The following is a 19404-nucleotide window of genomic DNA, read 5'->3' on the forward strand; positions in this document are numbered from 1 at the left end:
CGGAGGAAAAGGGGAAGGAATGAAATGGGGAAGGAACACCACCCTCTCATGGGGCCTAGGGGTGGGGACGAGCTGCCCCTCGTCGGGAAGCCGGTGCGCAATATCATTGTGCAGGTATCCGACTTTCCTCAGCCTTTTGATGTGCCCCTCCGTGACGGAGGAGGCAATCCACTTGCCTCCCGCTCCGGACATGGCTGGAGAAGGTTGAGGCGAGATGTGCGGACTTGGGCGCTGGAGCTCGAGTGCGCGGAGAAGGATAAGCAAAGGAGAAAGAAGGTGTAGGTAAAAAGGTGGATCCTTATCCCCTTATATATGGGCGGACGAAAACTATACGTCCCCACCAGCCTGGTAAAACTCGCTTATCTCCCAAGTGCCGTAATCAATGGCGCGGTTGGGTTACCCATGCCCGTATTGATGAGGATCCCGGAATAAGGGGACACAATCTCTGCTTTGACAAGACGTGCCAAGGAAACCGCTTCGCTAAACGCGCTGAGGTGGAACAGTAAAACAATTCGAATAAAGGCTTGGCCGTGGTGTGACGTCACGCCACGAAATGCGTCAGCAGATTGAACTTGTGTAAATATTATTCTCTCTACGTCGGTATGTGGAATTTATTTTGCAGAGCCAGACACTATCCTGGTGTTCAAAATCTTCTATGAATTATTCAGAGGAGGAACCCGCCTTGCAATGCCGAAGACAATATGCGCGTCAGACTCGTCGTCATTGAAGCCTGGTTCAGGGGCTACTAAGGGAGTCCGGGACTAGGGGGTGTCCGGATAGCCGAACTATAACCGTCAGCCGGACTCCAAGACTATGAAGATACAAGATTGAAGACTTCGTCCCGTGTCCGGATGGGACTTTCCTTGGCGTGGAAGGCAAGCTTGGCGATACAGATATGTAGATCTCCTACCATTGTAACCGACTCTGTGTAACCCTAGCCCTCTCCGATGTCTATATAAACCAGAGGGTTTTAGTCCGTAGGACGAATCACAATCATACCATAGGCTAGCTTCTAGGATTTAGCCTCCTTGATCTCGTGGTAGATCTACTCTTGTACTACCCATATCATCAATATTAATCAAGCAAGAGTAGGGTTTTACCTCCACCGAGAGGGCCCGAACCTGGGTAAAAACATCGTGTCCCTTGTCTCCTGTTACCATCCGCCTAGACGCACAGTTCAGGACCCCCTACCTGAGACCCGCCGGTTTTGACACTGACAGGGATGACGCTCCATCCAGGAGAGGGGTGAGGAGGCGAGGAGGCAGGCCGGCGGGGAGGCATGGTCGAGGCGGGGCGGCGGTGGTCGGGTCGGGGGCGACGGGATCGATCCCGATCCAGATCGGATCAGGAGGGGGTGGCGATGTGGCGATGGAAGTGGGGCGACGGGGGGGTTAGGGTTTGGCCATGGGGTTATGGGGGAGTGGGGGTGGGCCGACCGGTTGGTGGGCTGGCTGCCTGGTCCAGGTGGGTGGGCCAGTTGGGCCGTTTGGCCCAATTGGCTAGGGGGCCTTTCCTCCTTATTTATATTTTGTTTTTTGTTTTGTAATTTTCTTTTTCTTTTTTTATTTTAGAGCATTTTAGCATTTTCTAAACATGTGTTTTCTCCACTATAATTACCTGTGCAATATTTGGCACAATCCGAACATTTTTGTTTTAATGTTTGAAAACTTCTATTGTTTGCTAGATTTTGAAATTTGAACTAGGTTTCGAACTGATGCGAGTTTATCCACAGTAACCGAGGTGATGTGGCATCATTAGCGGGGAATCACTGTAGCTTAATTATCCGGGCGTCACACATGTTTACATAGAGATTACAGCGGGGAGAAGGGGTGTTACACCGCTGCATAGAGAGGGAGAAAGTTGGTGTGGACGGTAGCAAGATAGTTGATGTAGATCGTCGTCACGATCCTTGCCCCAGTGGCGTTCCGGCGCCACCGAGAGAGAGGGGGAGAGAGCCCCACTCATTCTTCTTCTTCCTTGGCCTCCCCCCTAGATGGGAGGAGAGTTCTCCCTCTGGTCCATGGTCTCCATGGCGGCGGAGGGACCGGAGCCCCTCTAAGATTGGATCTCCCTCTCTGTTCTCTTCTATTTCGTGTTCCCCAGATCTGGCCCTTCACGGTTTCTGAAATTCCCGTAGATCCGTCACTCCGATTGCGCTGAAATTTTTACATGATTTTTTCCATAAATTATCTTTCTTACACCAGAAGAAGGGCTCCAACGGATGTTCGAGGAGGTCACAAGACACCGGGGCGCGTCTGGGGCCTGTGGCGCGCCCTGGTGGGTTGTGGGCTTTGTGGGCCCCCGTTTGCGTTGATTCCAGCTCCTAAAAATCACATATATTCCAAAATAATTCTTCGTAAAATTTTATCACGTTTGGACTTCATTTGATATGGATTTTCTGTGATACAAAAAACATGCAAAAAACAGGAAGTGGCACTGGGCACAGGATCAATAGGTTAGTCCAATAAATCATATAAAAACTTGCCAAAAGTATGTGAAAGTTGTATAATATTGGCATGAAACAATTAAAAATTATAGATACGACGAAGACGTATCAGCATCCCCAAGCTTAATTCCTGCTCGTCCTCGAGTAGGTAAATGATAAAAAAGATAATTTATGATGTGGAATGCTACCTAGCATAAACTTGATCATATGTCTAATCATGGCATGAATATTAAGACATAAGTGATTCAAAGCAATACTCTATAATTTGACATAAAGACATCAGTACTCAGGCATCCCAACAAACAATCATGTCTTTCAAAATATCAATGCTAAAGAAAGCTATCCCTACAAAATCATATAGTCTTGTCATGCTCTGTCTTCTTAACACAAAGAATTTATCATGCACAACCCCGATGACAAGTCGAGCAATTGGTTCATACTTTTTAACACGCTTCAGCTTTTTCAACCCTCACGCTATACATGAGCGCAAGCCATGGATATAGCACTACGGGTGGAATAGAGTATGATGATAGGGGTAAATATAGAGAAGACAAAAAGTAAGAAAGTCTCACACCGATGCGGCTAACCAACGGGCTATGGAGATGCCCATCAATCGATATCAATGCGAGGAGTAGGGATTACCATGCAACGAATGCAGAGCTATAAGTGTATGAAAGCACAATACGAAAACTAAGTGGGTGTGCATCTAATCCTATAATGAAAAATTCCCACTAGTATATGAAAGTGACAACATAGGAGACTCTCCATATGAAAAATATGGTGCTACTTTGAAGCACAAGTGTGGTAAAAGATACTGACAATGCCCCTTCTCTCTTCGTTTATTTTTTTCTTTTTTTCCTTTTTTCTTTTTTTTCTTTTTCTTTTTTCCTTTTTTATTTTTCTCTCTCATTGTCTGGAGTCTCATCCCGACTTGTGGGGGAATCGTAGTCTCCATCATCCTTTCCTCACAGGTACATGCTCTAATAATGAATAATGATGACCATCACACTTCTATTTACTTATAACTCAAAAGAAATAAAAATTACAACTCGATACCTATAACAAAGTATGACTCTATATGAATGCCTCTGGCAGTGTACCAAGATGTGCAATGATCTAGCGTAACATGTATAAAAAATGATGCATGATGGCTGAGCCACAACTACTATGTCAGCCATATGATCATGCAAAGCAATATGACAATGAATGCTCAAGTCATCAAAACGGAAGTGGTGGAAGTTGCATGGCAATATATCTCGGAATGGCTATGGAAAGGACATAATAGGTAGCTATCGTGGCTGTTTTGAGGAAGATATAATAAGGCTTATGTGTGATAGAGCGTATCATATCATGGGGTTTGGATGCACCGGCGAAGTTTGCACCACATCTCGAGGTGAGAAAGGGCAATGCACGGTACCGTAGAGGCTAGCAAATTGCGGAAAGGTAAGAGTGCATATAATCCATGGACTCACATTAGTCATAAAGGACTCATATACTTATTATAAGAGTTTATTATCCCTTGAAGCAAAGTACTACTATGCATGCCCCTAGGGGGATAGATTGGTAGCAAAAGACCATCGCTCGTCCCCGACTGCCACTCATAAGGAAGACAATAAATAATAAATCATGTTCCAACTTCATAGCATAATGAGAGACTATACGTGCATGCTTCGGGAATCACAAACCTTAACACCAATATTCTTACTAACCACAACCTTTTACTAGTACCTCCCACATATTCCATCTCTATATCGCAAAAATATTGCAAGGAATCAAACATATCATATTCAGTGATCCATAAGTTTTATGTAGGATTTTATGACTAACCATGCAAATGACCAATTCATGTTGACTCTCTAAATAGATATAAGTGAAGCATGAGAGTTTAATTCTTTCTACAAAAGATCATGCTCTAATAAATATAAGTGAAGCAAAAGAGCATTCTTCAAATAACAGTTTCTATGTGAAGAGAAACATGCAATCCAAACTTCAAATGATATAACTGAAGCATATGAAGCATTCTATAAAGCCATACTCAAAAGATATAAGTGAAATGCAATGAGCATTATATAAATCAACCATGGACTATCTCATACCAGTATGGTGCATGAAAGAAAAGTGAAAACTAAGCACAAAAGACGCTCCAAGATTTGCACATATCACATGAACGAAACAAAAACGAAAACATACCGATACTTGATGAAGAAAGATGGGATGCCTTTCGGGGCATCCCCAAGCTTAGATGCTTGAGTCTCCTAGAATATTTAATTAGTGTGCCTTGGGCATCCCCAATCTTGATCTCTTTCCTCTCCTCCTTCTCCTCATACCGAGGCCTCCTCGATCTTTGATCACTTCATCCACTCAAAACTCAACAGAAATCTCTGTAAGATCGGTTAGTATAATAAGCAAATCACTACTCTAAGTACTGTTGCAAAGCAATTCATATTTTGTTTTTGCATTGTAGATATTGTAATATAACTTTTACATGGCTTATACCACCGATAAAAATCGATAGTTTCATCAAAACAAGCAAAACAATGCATCAAAAACAGAATATGTCTTAAACAGGACAGTCTGTAGAAATATGAACATCTACCATACTTATAGTAATCCAAAAATTATGAAAAATTAGGACAAAATAAACAATTTGTATAGAAAGACTATGAAAAATGTTTCGGAAATGTTTGACATTCCAGTAAAAAATGAAAATTCACGCGCTACAACCAAAGTTTCTGCTTCTGCACCACACATAGCAACAAGCAATCTAATCATCCTAAAGGCAAATCTTGGCACATTATTTTTATAATGCAATGGATTTGTACAAGGGGATAACTATTTTTGTGAGAATCTTCATGAAAAATTCTACATCGTTTCTATGAGCATGAACACAAGTGTTCAAGGTTAACCCTCATTTCTCCAATGCATCACCTTTCAATCGCTTCTCTTTTGTTGCAAAGTTTTAAGTTCCCCTCTATTTTTGTTTTTGTTTTTAAACTTTATAAAAGCACTCAACAGAATAAAATGACTCTCTAAAACTTCCGAGTTGTCTCCCAGGCAGCGCTTTCTTTAAAGCCATGAAGCTAGGCATAAAGTGCTCATGTAATGGATCCACCCGGATCCCAAGGTATATCAAAGCCAATTTTAATTAACAATGATTTGGCATTTAGTAGTGAGCACAAAGCAACAAATATCAAGCAATGATGAAGTCTAACTCTCTTCCTATGCATCGGCATGTCATACAAGAACAATGCATGCACATCAAGTAAAGGCCAATAAATAACATAAGCACTTTCTCACAATTTTATCATGTTGGAAACATAAAGAGGTGGAGTTATAGTTCATCTCTCATAATAATTGCAAGTAGGAGCAGCGAGCACATGCATATTACATTCACCAAAATTATCATGTGCAACGGCAAAAGGCAACCCATCAATATAATCCTTAATAAGAACAAACTTCTCCAATATAGTGTAGTTTGGAGAATTCAAAAAGATAATATGACTATCATGTGTGGGTGCAATAGCAACAATTTCATGTTTAACATAAGGAACAATAGCAAATTCATCTCCATAAGCATAATTGATATTGGCATCATGTCCACAAGCATCAAGTTCATCAAAAAGGGGTATTTCAAAAGAATCAACGGGGTTATAGCAATTATCATAGCATTCATCCTTCGATAAGAACGAAGGGACATTAAACAATGTATGAGTGGAAGAGTTACTCTCATTAGAAGGTGGGCACGGGTGATCAATCCACTCTTCCTCCTTGTGTTCTTTGCTCTCCTCCTCATATTTTTAATCCAATGGGCTCATAATATCATCAATTTCTTCTTCCATAGACTCCTGCAAAATATTATTCTCTTCTTAGACAGCGGAGACTCTCTCAATAAATGCATCAATATAGAAATTGTATTTATAATTATCATAGCAATATTTAAGTACATCAAAATTTTTGGGTCTATAAACATCATCATCAAAAGCTTCAAACTTTTCAAACAAAGATTCAATTTCATAATCACCCTTAAAAGCAACAAATTCTTCTATTCATTCCACGTCATAGTAATCATATATACCATTAGCATAAGAAGCCAAGGTTTCATTATCATTAAATTTGCATGAAAAGGGAAGGTGTGGAGCGTTCATCCTAGAGCAACAAGTATAATCATATCTCAAGCATAAATCCCAAGCATACCAATCCAACATATAAATTTGATCCCATAAAAGTTTCCCTTTTTGTGTCAAGCTATAATCCCTAAAGTATTCACGTTGATCCAACGTTAATCCCATTACTAAGTTGAATGGGGTTTTCTCAGGATTATCAAAGTAGTGCATAATATCTTTCACATAACAATCATCGAGGGTTTTAGGAGGTTCCTCATCTCCTTGAGTAGCAAGTACAACTATTTTTTTGGTGTTTCGTGTTCCATATCCATAACTAAAGATAGAAAACAACTTAGAATAGGAAATAAATACTACTTAGTTAATAAGCAAACAAGCAGACACGAGAATATTCACACCACGCTATTGCTCCCCGGCAACGGTGCCAGAAAAAGGTCTTGATAACCCACAAGTATAGGGGGTCAGTTGTAGCCTTCTTTGATAAATATGAGTGTCAAACCCAACGAGGAGCTAAAGGCAGAACAAATATTCCCTCAAGTTCTATCGACCACAGATACAACTCTACGCACACTTGACGGTTGCTTTACCTAAAAAAAGTATGAAACTATTTTGCAAGAATAAAACTATGAGTACTTTGCGAGAATAAAACTACGAATAAATTGCAAGGCAATAAAAGTGGATAGATTTTGTCAACAAGAAAGTCATTTGTCCCTAGGGAATCGAAAACAAGTACCGGTAATCATTCTTGTAATTCTATATGAGGGAGAGGCATGAGCTAACATACTTTCTCTACTTGGATCATATGCACTTATGATTGGAACTCTAGCAAGCATCCACAACTACCAAAGACCATTAAGGTCGTGAAACCCAACCATAGCATTAAGTATGAAGTCATCTTTATCCCATATGCAACAACCCACCTACTCAGGTTTAAGCTTCTGTCACTCTCGCAACCCACCATAAGCGAATCATGAACGTATTGCAACACCCTACAGTGGGGGCCTCTCATGTTTGCGTGAGATGGAGGGCACCGTAGGACAGCACTATAAATAAAATATACAATCGTACCAACCAAGATCACGATTAACCCATAGGACAAAACGGATCTACTCAAACATCATAGGGTAGCCAAATATCATTGGGAAATAATATATGGAGTTGAGCACCATGTTTAAGTAGATATTACAGCGGGGAGAAGGGGTGTTACACTGCTGCATAGAGAGGGAGAAAGTTGGTGTTGACGGTAACAAGATAGTTCATGTAGATCGCCGTCACGATCCTTGCCCCGGTGGCGTTCCGGTGCCACCGAGAGAGAGGGGGAGAGAGGCCCCCTCCTTCTTCTTCTTCCTTGGCCTCCCCCTAGATGGGAGGAGAGGTCTTCCTCTGGAACATGGTCTCCATGGCGGCGGAGGGGAGGGAGCCCCTCCGAGATTGGATCTCCCTCTCTGTTCTCTTCTGTTTCACGTTCCCCAGATCTGGCCCTTCACGGTTTCTTAAATTCCCGGAGATCCGTAACTCCGATTGCGCTGAAATTTTTACACGATTTTTTCCCATAAATTATCTTTCTTGCACCAAAAGAAGGGCTCCAACCGACGTTCGAGGAGGGCACAAGACACCAGGGTGCGCCTGGGGCCTGGGGCGCGCCCTGGTGGATTGTGGGCTCTGTGGGCCCCCGTTTGCGTTAATTCCACCTCCTAAAAATCACATGTATTCCGAAATAATTCTCCATAATTTTTTACCGCGTTTGGCTTCGTTTGATATGGATTTTTTGCAATACAAAAAACATGCAAAAAACAGGAACTGGCACTGGGCACTGGATCAATAGGTTAGTCCAATAAATCATATAAAAAGTTACCAAAAGTATTTGGAAGTTGTATAATATTGGCATGAAATGATCAAAAATTATAGATATAACGGAGACGTATAAGTTGCTTCTCAATCTATTTGCTAGCCTTTCCTTGTACTAAGCGGGATACTGTTTGTGCATCCAAAATCTTTAAAACCAGTTTTGCCATATGAGTCCACCATACCTACCTATATGCGGTATTTCCGTGTCGTTCCAAGTAAATTTGTATGTGCCAACTCTAATTTTCAAAATGAATTTCCTTTTTGTGTACCAGTACCGCTCATGAAGCAGATGGGTGACCAATATTTTCCATGCTAGATATGTTATTCTCATGATAAGTGTTTATTCACTTATCATTGCACAAGAGTGTGACAGGTAATAGGGATGCCCAGTCTCGAAATGAAAAAAAATATGTTTCCAATAATAAATTCCTTGGAAAGTGTTTTTTGTTGGGAACTGTAGGGCAAAAACCCCACATCATATCAAAAGCTTTATTAAAAGATGGAACAAGTACAAAGGAAGGATTACAAGGGGTAATCGAACTAACCTAAAGAAGTAAGAAACAAAAGGTTACAAAAGGGGGCCTCAAGGGGGCAGAAAAGAAACCCATCTCAGGAGCTCATCCTTATGGGCAACTTTCACTCTGTATTGCATAAGACTGATATCATGAATGAAAGCACATCTCCACTTGTTAAACATAGCTCTCTCACTCCTGAAGACTTTAGCATTTCTGATGATCCAGATATTCCAACAAGCAGTAAAAACCACTTCAGTAAAGAAGGTCTTACCAAAACCTCTTCTAGCATGGATAACCAAATCATCCATGGAATCACAATAAGACCAATCAATTTTCAAATAATTCCATACTCTGACACTGAAATTGCAGTTAAAAAACAAACGGTCTCCAGTTTCCCTAGCCTGCAAAGGGCAAAGAAAACAATTCACGCCATCATCCAGATGCCATTGCCTCCTCTCCAGCATATCCTTTGTGTTCAATCTGTCCATAATGAGCATCCAAGCTAACACCTTGATTTTCATGGTACAAGAGGACTTTCAAATCCAAGAGGTCAAGGGGTTAAAGGATTCTCATGCAAAAGTATGTGAGTAAAACATCTTAGGCTTGTACCCCTTGGAAGAGCCTTGCCAGAACCAAACATCCTTGGACCCAGGGATTCTATTGTGGCCATCCATCAAAGACTGCAGAAGGACCAGGTCATCAAAATCTTGGGCAGACAATGGAAGATGGAAGTGTTGGAACATGTCTTGGGAGTAAAAAAATTCTTTAACGGTGATCCAAGGGTCCTTGGCATAAGAAAAAAGCCTAGGAAATCTGGTTTGAAGAGTAGAAGCCTCTTGACCAAGCTGCCAATTATCAGACCACATAAGAGCAGTGTCACCTTCATTTATCTGAACCCAAGAGCAATCTCTAAAGCTTTGCATAACCTTGCATATATATTTCCACAAAAATGAACCACAATCTGAGGTTCCCTGGGGCACCTATCATGACAATAAGAATCCCAGATTAAGGACACCCAGGGAAGATCTTTCTTGTTAAGAAAGTTGTTTGCATGCTTGAGCAAAAGTGCCACATTCTACACACCAAGGTTAAGAATGCCAAGACCTCCCCTGTTTTTGGTCTACAAATAAGTTCCCAGCAGCAAGGGAAGGGGAAGGCTCATCTCTATGTTTCCTCCAGAGGCATTGTCTCTGAATTCTTTCCAATTGCTTCAAAATTCCAGCAGGTACAGCCAGGCTGCAAAGGAAAAAGATGGGCATGGAAGACAAGGCAGAGTTCAAAAACTGTAATCTTTCTCCTTGGTTTAAGAAGGAGGAGCTAGCAGTCATTCTCCTCTCCATGCAGTCCACCAATGGCATAAAATCAACCATTTTTGGCCTTGTAGTTCCCACAGGCAGCCCTAGATAAGTAAATGGCATTTCCCCAATTTGACATCTAAAAGCAGTAGCTAAGTCAATCATCTGAGCAGAGTCCACATTGATTGGTATAATAAAGGATTTGTCATAGTTCACATCAAGACCAGTGGACATAGAGAAAACCTTCAACATGTCCTTTAGAGCAAGAAGTTGGTCTTTGTTAGCAGATAGAATGATCATTGTGTCATCTGCATACTGAATCACAGGGTAATCCTGGTCATGACAAGGAATAGGTAGATGAAGGATGCCTCTTCTAAACATGTCGTTAATGACAATCTGTAAAAGGTCAGCAGCTAGAACAAAAAGAAGAGGGGAGACAGGATCCCCCTGTCTAACTCCCTTTTTGCAGATGAATTTCGTTCCGGGAACACCATTAAGCAAAACAGAGGAGGTGTCAGTAGACAAGAGCTGCTTCATCCAAAGAATCCACTTCTCATTGAAACCTTTATATCTCAAAATTTGAATTATAGCCTCATGCTCCAAGGAGTCAAAAGCCTTCTCAAAATCCAGCTTAAGAATTACAATTGGTCTCTTGGATTGGTGAGACTGGTGCAAATACTCAAAAGTCCAACCAATGCAATCCTGAATTGTTCTGCTTTTTATGAAACCATACTGGTTCTTGTGAACACACTGCATAGTCACATCTTGGAACCTATTAGCTGCCATCTTGGAGAGAAACTTTAGACCCATTCCAGTTAAAGAGATAGGTCTAAAGTCTCCCACCTCTTCAGGTGAGAGTTTTTTGGGCGCCAGAGTGATATATGAGTCATTAATATTTTCCAACTTAGCAGAACCAGCAAAGAAAGCCTAAGCTATCTCATAAAAATCCTTGGAGATTATGTGCCAACACTTCTTAAAGAACAAACCATTAAAACCATCACGACCTGGGGCTTTATCCATAGGCATATGCTCCACAACATTGTCCATTTCATCCTTCTCAAAAGGCCTTGTTAGATTATATAGACCCTCCACAGGAGTGATGAGAGAAGGGAGGTCAAAACCCATCACAATTCCCCTTGAAGAACCCATTCTGTTTTTAAAACAATTCCAGATAATTCCTTCCATTTGTGAATGCTCAGTCACCACAGTCCCATCAGACAATTATAAACTTGCAATGGAGTTCCTTCTGTGCCTCTTAGTAGCCATGGCATGAAAAAACTTTGTATTTTCACCCCCCCACTTTAATGTACCTAACAGTACATCTTTTTTTCCAATAAAGGAATTGGAGGTGGAGCAACTTTTTCACATGAGCCTTAACCACTCTTCTGAAATTTGACTCATGTATGTAGAGGGGCCTGTATTCCTCAAGCTCATCCAAAAGCAGAATAACATAATTGCATTTACAGACCAGGGTTTTCAGTTTGGAAATATTCTTTTGCCACCTCTTAAGACACATTCTCAAGGACTTGAATTTATCAGCAATCCTAGCAGTGATGTGACCCTTCCAGGAGTGTTTTTGCCAAGATGAATCAACACAATCCATAAAACCATCCAACTCTAGCCAATAATTCTCAAACCTAACGAGTTTGACTTGGGAATAGAAGTTTTAATGCTAACCACACAAGGGACATGGTCAAATGTCGTTTTGGCAAGAGGGAGCACTTCAGTCATAGGATAGTCAGATATCCAATCAACAGAAGTGAAAAACCAGTCAAGCTGCTCAAGGAGAGGAATATCTTGCATGTTTGACCAAGTATAAGATCTACCTTTGATAGGTAATTCCAAGAGGCCCAAGTGCCCAATTATCTCATTGAAGATGAACATGTCATTCAAATCACCACCACGCAAGTTTCTATTATCCAAGGATCTCAAAAAATTAAAATCCCCTAGCAGCAATCAATTTTCTTCCACAGGAATATTCAGATGATACAGCCAATTGACAAAATTATCCCTAGCTTCCCCCTGGCAAGGCCCATAGACAACCACTAAAGTCCATCTCTCATTGTTTTGCATGGAGAAAAACTCAATCACCACAGCAAATTGTTGGACTTCCAATAAAGTCCCAGCAAAGATAGAAGAATTCTAGACTACAAGAATTCCACCAGATGCACCCAAAGAAGGGGAGTAGGCAAAACTGTCAAATCTCTTAGGACAGAAACTTTTGATTGCTCTAGAATCAAAGGAGGTGCATTTAGTTTCTTGTAAGCAAGCAATAGCACAATGGATTTCATCAATTTTTTGTCCAACAACTCTTTGCCTATTCTCAGAATTTAAGCCCCTGACATTCCAACACAAAACATTCCAGTTTCTACATGAAGTACTCAAAAATAAAGATCATTAAAAGGTCCACAAACCATATGACACACCATGCCATATGTCCAAAATGCACAGATAAATCTAAACCAACATTATTACATGGAAGTTTTCCAGAACATAAAAACCACCAGCAGCTAAAGTAGAGAGCACATTTAGGGGCTTGCAAAACCCAGCATAACATAAGCACACTAATCATTAGTGGCAGCATTTTCAGCATTAGGAGGATCCACCATAAGTGCACCCATAGTTAGCAGCTTGGCATCAATTTCCAGCTCCTTCCCAATTGCCTGCAGACAACTGACTGGAGTAGGTGGAGGAACATCTGCATGTGCAGGGTCGTCAGGCATCTCAGCGGAGAGAGGCTTGGCCTTGGGCTTCTTTCTCTTGGGTTGTAGAGCAAGCTCATGGAAAGTGGGCTTAAACCCATCACGTTGGGCCGAGCTTCTGGTTCATCTTCGAACTAAAGTTTCCACAAGAGGAGTTGGCGCCAAAGTCTTGTGGTGCCTCCTTGCTTTTGAGCGCACAATGGGAGAGGGGATAGCATCAGGTGCATCCCTCTCAGGATCATCAATGAACAAGGCTCGAGCAACTGGCCGGGCAAGATCCTGCTCCTTCCATGTCAGCAGAGGAAGATCATCTTGCCTGAAGGCAAAGTCCCAGTTCCTCTTTGATAAAATTACAGGAGATAGTGGCTGAGGCAGCAGGGGCTTAGGCACCTCAAAAACAGCAAGTGCATTCAGAAGATTTTTAAAAGAACGTCTCCAAATCATCTCAGGGGGCAGTGGCGGCCCATAGGGAATAGCAACAACAGATAACTCCACTGCTTGAACCTCAATCACAGGGGGTTGATATCCACCATAGCCTGTTCAACCACCATAGGATCATCTTGATTTTCAGGTTGGACCTCATCAAACATACTGACAGGAGCAAGATGCACATGTTGCTGCAAATCAGAACTGGGCTGGGCAGAGAGGTCAACCACCATTGATTCTTGATCTTGGATAACAGGTTGGTGGAAAGTGTTGGTATGCAAGGAACCCGTGGATACGACTAGCCATGGGTTGTGAAAGAATGGTGGGAGAAGGAATATACTTTATTTTATGTTTGGGAACAGCCTATGATTTATCTAGGATGGATAGTATTGGGAATTTTCGGTCATTTTCGTTGATAGGAAAAGCATGCCACTCAAAACAATTTTATCTCTCAATTTAAGCTATGAGATCTGGCACCTCTACAAATCCCTACTTCCCTCTGTGAAGGGCCTATCTATTTACTTTATGCAATTTTTATTTTTGTTGAGTCTTCATCTTCTCTTATAAAGCACCAACTAGGGAACACTATTACCATAGTTGTGCATTGGGCATAGTTAATATTCGAGTGTGTTTCATGAATGGATCAATGATTGAGCATAATGGGCTAGGATAGCTTTCTGTATTGTTGATATTTTGAAAGACATAGTTGCTTGTTGATATGCTTGAGTATGGATGTCCTCATGTCAATTATAGACTATTGCTTTGAATCATCTAAAAGTCCAGATGTCCATGCTACAAAAGAAAAGAATACATGATGAACATGTTAGGCAGCATTCCACATCAAAAAAATTGTTTTTATCATTTACCTACTTGAGGACAATCAGGAATTAAACTTGGGATGCTGATACGTCTACAACGTATCTATAATTTTTTATTGTTCCATGCAGTTATATTATCAATCTTGGATGTTTTATATTCATTTACTAGCAACTTTATATCCTTTTTTGGGACTAACCTATTGACATAGTGCCTAGTGTCAATTGCTATTTTTTTGCTTGTTTTTTACTTTGTAGAATATCAATACCAAACGGAGTCCAAATGCCATGAAACTTTTTGGAGATTTTTTTCTGCCCAGAAGACACCCAGGGAGCCAAATAAGTGCACGGGAGGAGGCCCATGGGGCCCACTAGGCACTAGGGCTCGCCAGAAGGCCCAAGCGCGCCCTGGTGTGTAGTGGGCACCACGGGAAGCTTATCCACCGACCTCCACCTCTATAAATACTCTAAAATCCCAAAACCCCTAGGGGAGTCGAGAGAATACAATTTTAGTCACTACAAGTTGCAAAACCACGAGATTCAATCTAGAGGCCTTTCCGGCACTCTGCCGGAGGGGTAAACGAACGGAGGGGTCTCCGTCATCGTTGTTGCCCCTCCGATGATGCATGAGTAGTTTACCACAGACCTACGAGTCCATAGCTAGTATCTAGATGGCTTATTATCTCTTTTTGATCTTCAATACAATGTTCTCCTCGATGTCCTTGGAGATCTATTTTATGTAATGACTTTTGCGGTATGTTTATTGGGGTCCGACGAATTGTGAGTTTATGATCAGTTCTATCCATGAATATTATTTGAGTCTTTGTTTAACTCCTTTATGCATGATTTCTATAGACTCGTATTTATTCTCCGAAATTTTGGTTTGGTTTTCCAAATAGATTGATTTTTCTTTCCATGGGAAGAGGTGCTTTGTGATGGGTTCGATCTTGCGGTGCTCAATCTCAGTGACAGAAAGAGACATGACATGCATGTATCGTTGCTATTGGTATAAAAAGATGGGGTCTATTTTTACATGAATAGATCTTGTCTACATCATGTCATCGTTCTTCTTGCATTACTCTATTTTTCCATGAACTTAATGCACTAGATGCATGCTGGATAGTGGTCGATGTGTGGAGTAATAGTAGTAGATGTAGAATCATTTCGGTCTACTAATCTTGGACGTGATGCCTATATACATGATCATTGCCTTGGAATCGTCATGATTATTTGCTTTTCTAGCAATTGCCCAACAGTAACTTGTTTACCCACCGTATGCTATTTTTCTCGAGAGAAGCCTCTAGTGAAAACTACGGCCCCCCGGTCTATTTTCCTATCATATAAAACCAAAATACCTTGCTGTGTTTTTCTTTTATTTATTTTATTTTGTTTTAGTTAGATCTATTTACCAAATCTCATACTATTTAATCTATCTCAATACCGAGGAGGGATTGACAACCCCTCTTACGCGTTGGGTTGCAAGTTTTTGTTGTTTGTGTGCAGGTGTTGTTTACATAGTGCTGCTTGGTTCTCCTACTGGATTAATAACCTTGGTTTCATACGTGAGGGAAATACTTACCTTTGTTGTGTTGCATCATCCTCTCCTCTTCGGGAAATACCAACGCAAATACAAGCAATCAGGGGCTACTGTCAGCATAAGTAAAACCAGGGTAGTGACAATTCAATGCAGTGGGCCTAAAGAACAAATAGGATCATGTGGTGTATGATTATACGGGGAGGAAGACCATAGAGAAGCTCTATGTGGTCCGAAAGACTTTGTCCTGCGCAAGTACGAAGCATCCTGAGTAGATGATGCCAGCTATGCTCTGGCTTTTACTTTCCGGGGCCTTCCTGGGAAGAGACGAGTCAACGCGCTCGGGAGGTTAAAACCTCGTTCTCAAGGCAAACAAGCTTCAACCCACGTCCAAAGGGCGTTCACTGGTGCCAGAGAGCAGGCTAAGGGTACGCAGCTCCAGCCTTCCCCCGATGCTCTGAAGGGATCTCTATGTGCCAAGGCATCCATGGATGTCACAATAAGATTCGCCTGCCGCCCATGACGCAATAGTGGAGGTACTTCGCCGCCGCCCAACAAATAGCGAGGAAGGCATGTGAGTTTCCGGGGGTTAATACGCTGCTCTGGAAGGATGTCATCATCACTCGTACAAGCATGCTATGGGCGACCGCACCCCCGCAGTACAAGCTACACAAGTCTACTCCAATGTTTATTTACCCAATCAGGATGCTCGGTAAGGCGGCCCTCGATGATATAGATAGTGGAAAATGAGGCCGCGCCAACGGTCGATCTTTTGGCCTCTAAAGGAGACAAGTTGATCTTTCCACCTTGTAACACACACATTTGTAGCTCCATATCATTGCAATACAAAACAAAGTAGGAGTAGGGTATTACACCAAGAAGGTGGCCCGAACCTGGGTAGCTTCTTGTGTTCATCGATAGTTCATCCATCACATTCATCCATGACTTAGGATCGCTAGACGTGATCAGTCCCTGGCCGAACTCTCGAATGGTTGTTGCTCACAACTCATATGCAGGTTCTTAGAAACCGACACTGGTGTGTAGACAAATTACTATTGGGCAACTGATAGAAAAGCGCATAGTTATGATGATACTCATGGCAATGATCATGTATATAGGGATTACGGCCGCGACAAGTAGACCGACTCATGCCTGCATCTACTACTATTACTCCACAATCGACCGACTCCTGCCTGGATCTATGGTATTAAGTTCATGACGAACGGAGTAACACTTTAAGCAAGATGACATAATATAGACAGAATAAAACCAAGCAATATGATTAAACCATGTCGTTTTACCCTTAGTAGCAACAATACAAGTATGTGCCTCGCTGCCCCTTCTGTCATGAGGTGAGGACACCGCAAGATTGAACCTACCACAAAACACCTCTCCCACTGAAGATAAAGCAATCTAGTTGGCCAAACCAAAAGATAGATCAGAGAGAAATACAAAGCTACAATAATCATGCATAATAAAGTTCAAAAGACTCAATTACTTTCAATGAATATTCTAATCATAAACCCACAATTCATCGGATCCCAACAAACATACCACAAAAGAAGATTCCATTGGATAGAACTCTGAGGAGAACATTGTATTGAAGATCAAAGAGAGAGAGAAGAAGCCATTTAGCCAATCACTATGGACCCGTAGGTCTATGGTGAACTACTCACACATCATCGGAGGTGCAATAAGGTTGATGTAGAAGCCCTTCATGATTCCCCCTCTGGCAAAGTACTGGAAAAGGTCTCGAGATGGGATCGCAGAAGAACAGAAGGTTACAACGGCGAAAAAAATTATTCCGGGTGTCTCTCAGTTGTTTTTAGAATTTATGGGAATTTATAGGCTTGGAATTAGGTCAAATGGAGTTACGTGGGCCCCACAAGCTCTGGTGGTGCCCCTTGGGGGCGTGCTGTGTGAGCTTATGGCTCTCCTGTACATCTTCTGGCCTCTTCCTAAGGCTTCTAGGGTCCCTTCTGGTCTAGAAAAAATCACCGTAAAGTTTCATCTTGTTTGGACTTCGTTTGGTACTGATTTTCTGTAAAACTAAAAACATGCAAAAAAAGGAACTAACACTGGGCACTGAGTTAATAGGTTAGTTCCCAAAAATGATATAAAATTGCACATAAAGTATCTAAGATTGATGATATAATAGCAAAAAACAATCAAAAACTATAGATACGTTGGGGACGTATCAGATATCACTTTTGGGGTTTAGTTCATTGTATGCATTAGAGTTAACAACGGTGAGCTTTTTGTAGTCAACCTCCTTACTCGAGGGCGAGCAAGGTTTAAGCATGGGAGGTTGATGAATCTATGTTTTACGCATTTTTAGAGCTCATTTGTTGCATGTTCTCTTCATATGTCATGTCTCATTGAACCAAATAGTTGTCCATTTGTGTATGATTACCGGTTTTTGCACTTATCATTGTGAGCATTGCACATTTAGTACATTATTTGGTTTTTATTAGGTTTCTTTGTTTTCTTGTGTCTACAGGTGTTTTATAGCAACCTAGTACCAAGCACGATGAAAGGACCAAGGATGGGTTCGATATGGTGTCAGCCAGGAGTCAGACTTAGGCCTTTCGAAGACAAGAAATGGGTCGACATCATTCATATGAGTCCAGCGGGCCCAAGAACGTCAAATTCCGAGTTCGTATAAAGAATTGGCGACCGTTTTACCAGAGAAAGTCAGACTAAAAAACAGCCTTTCATGGGATCACGCGCGGTTGTTTTGGCAGTTGTTTGACGTGCAGACAGCTTTGAAAGTTGTCCTTCCAGACGAGATTCTTCACCTATTTTGTCCCCGTTTGATCCCACGAGATTCTTGGCTCGTAAATAATAGATTGGGAGTGGATTTGGCTCATCTAGAGCCCTTGGATGAAGCCCATCAAGAGAGGAGACTAGGGAGGCTCCTATATATGTCATCCTCAACCCTAGCCGCCGCCTCCATCATCCACACCATCTCATTCATCCACAACCACCTGCATTGCTGCTCCACACTAGATGAGGAACAACGCCAAGGGAAGGAGGAGGAGGCTCCACCACCATGAGCATCGGCCTGTGGCGCCCCCATCTCCATCACCACCGGCTCAGCCACCATCATCATCATTACCACCACCACGGCGCCGCTGCCATCACCACCATGCCTTCTTCCTTCACCGCCTTGATGTCGGCTTGTAACCTTTCTTGTAAGTAGTTTAGTTAATTATCCCTTTCATCTTGTTTAATTCATGTTTTACTTTCTTGTAAGTAGTTTAGTTAATTATCCCTTTCATCTTGTTTTCCTAGCAACTTATCGAGTAGACTATTTCCAAACTCCGGTTTGGGTGCGTACGTGACTGCGTGAAAGTGACAACGTAGTTGCGGGGTTTGTGGTGCCTTCCTATTCGCTCCCTGTGGGTTCAACACTCTATTTATCAAAAGAAAGTGCTACCATAGCCATGTGCACTTGCAGGTCATCAGCTCGCCAGGTTGACACATACCAACGAACATAGAGCGGGCACCGAGCTGCTCCACGCCCGATGTCCGCGGTCGGACAAATCATGATGATGCAAACTCAGAGAAAAGGAGTTGTGTCACGTTGATGTCGATGCAATAAGGCATATGTCCCGGCGACGGATGTCGAGGACTGCTGCTGAGCTGTTGAGCTAGAAGTAGGGTGGCTTGTGTTGATCTTGCGAGGACCGCGTTTGCACG

The sequence above is a fragment of the Triticum dicoccoides genome, chromosome 1B (assembly GCF_002162155.2).
Source record: "Triticum dicoccoides isolate Atlit2015 ecotype Zavitan chromosome 1B, WEW_v2.0, whole genome shotgun sequence".
In the NCBI taxonomy this organism is placed as follows: Eukaryota; Viridiplantae; Streptophyta; class Magnoliopsida; order Poales; family Poaceae; genus Triticum; species Triticum dicoccoides.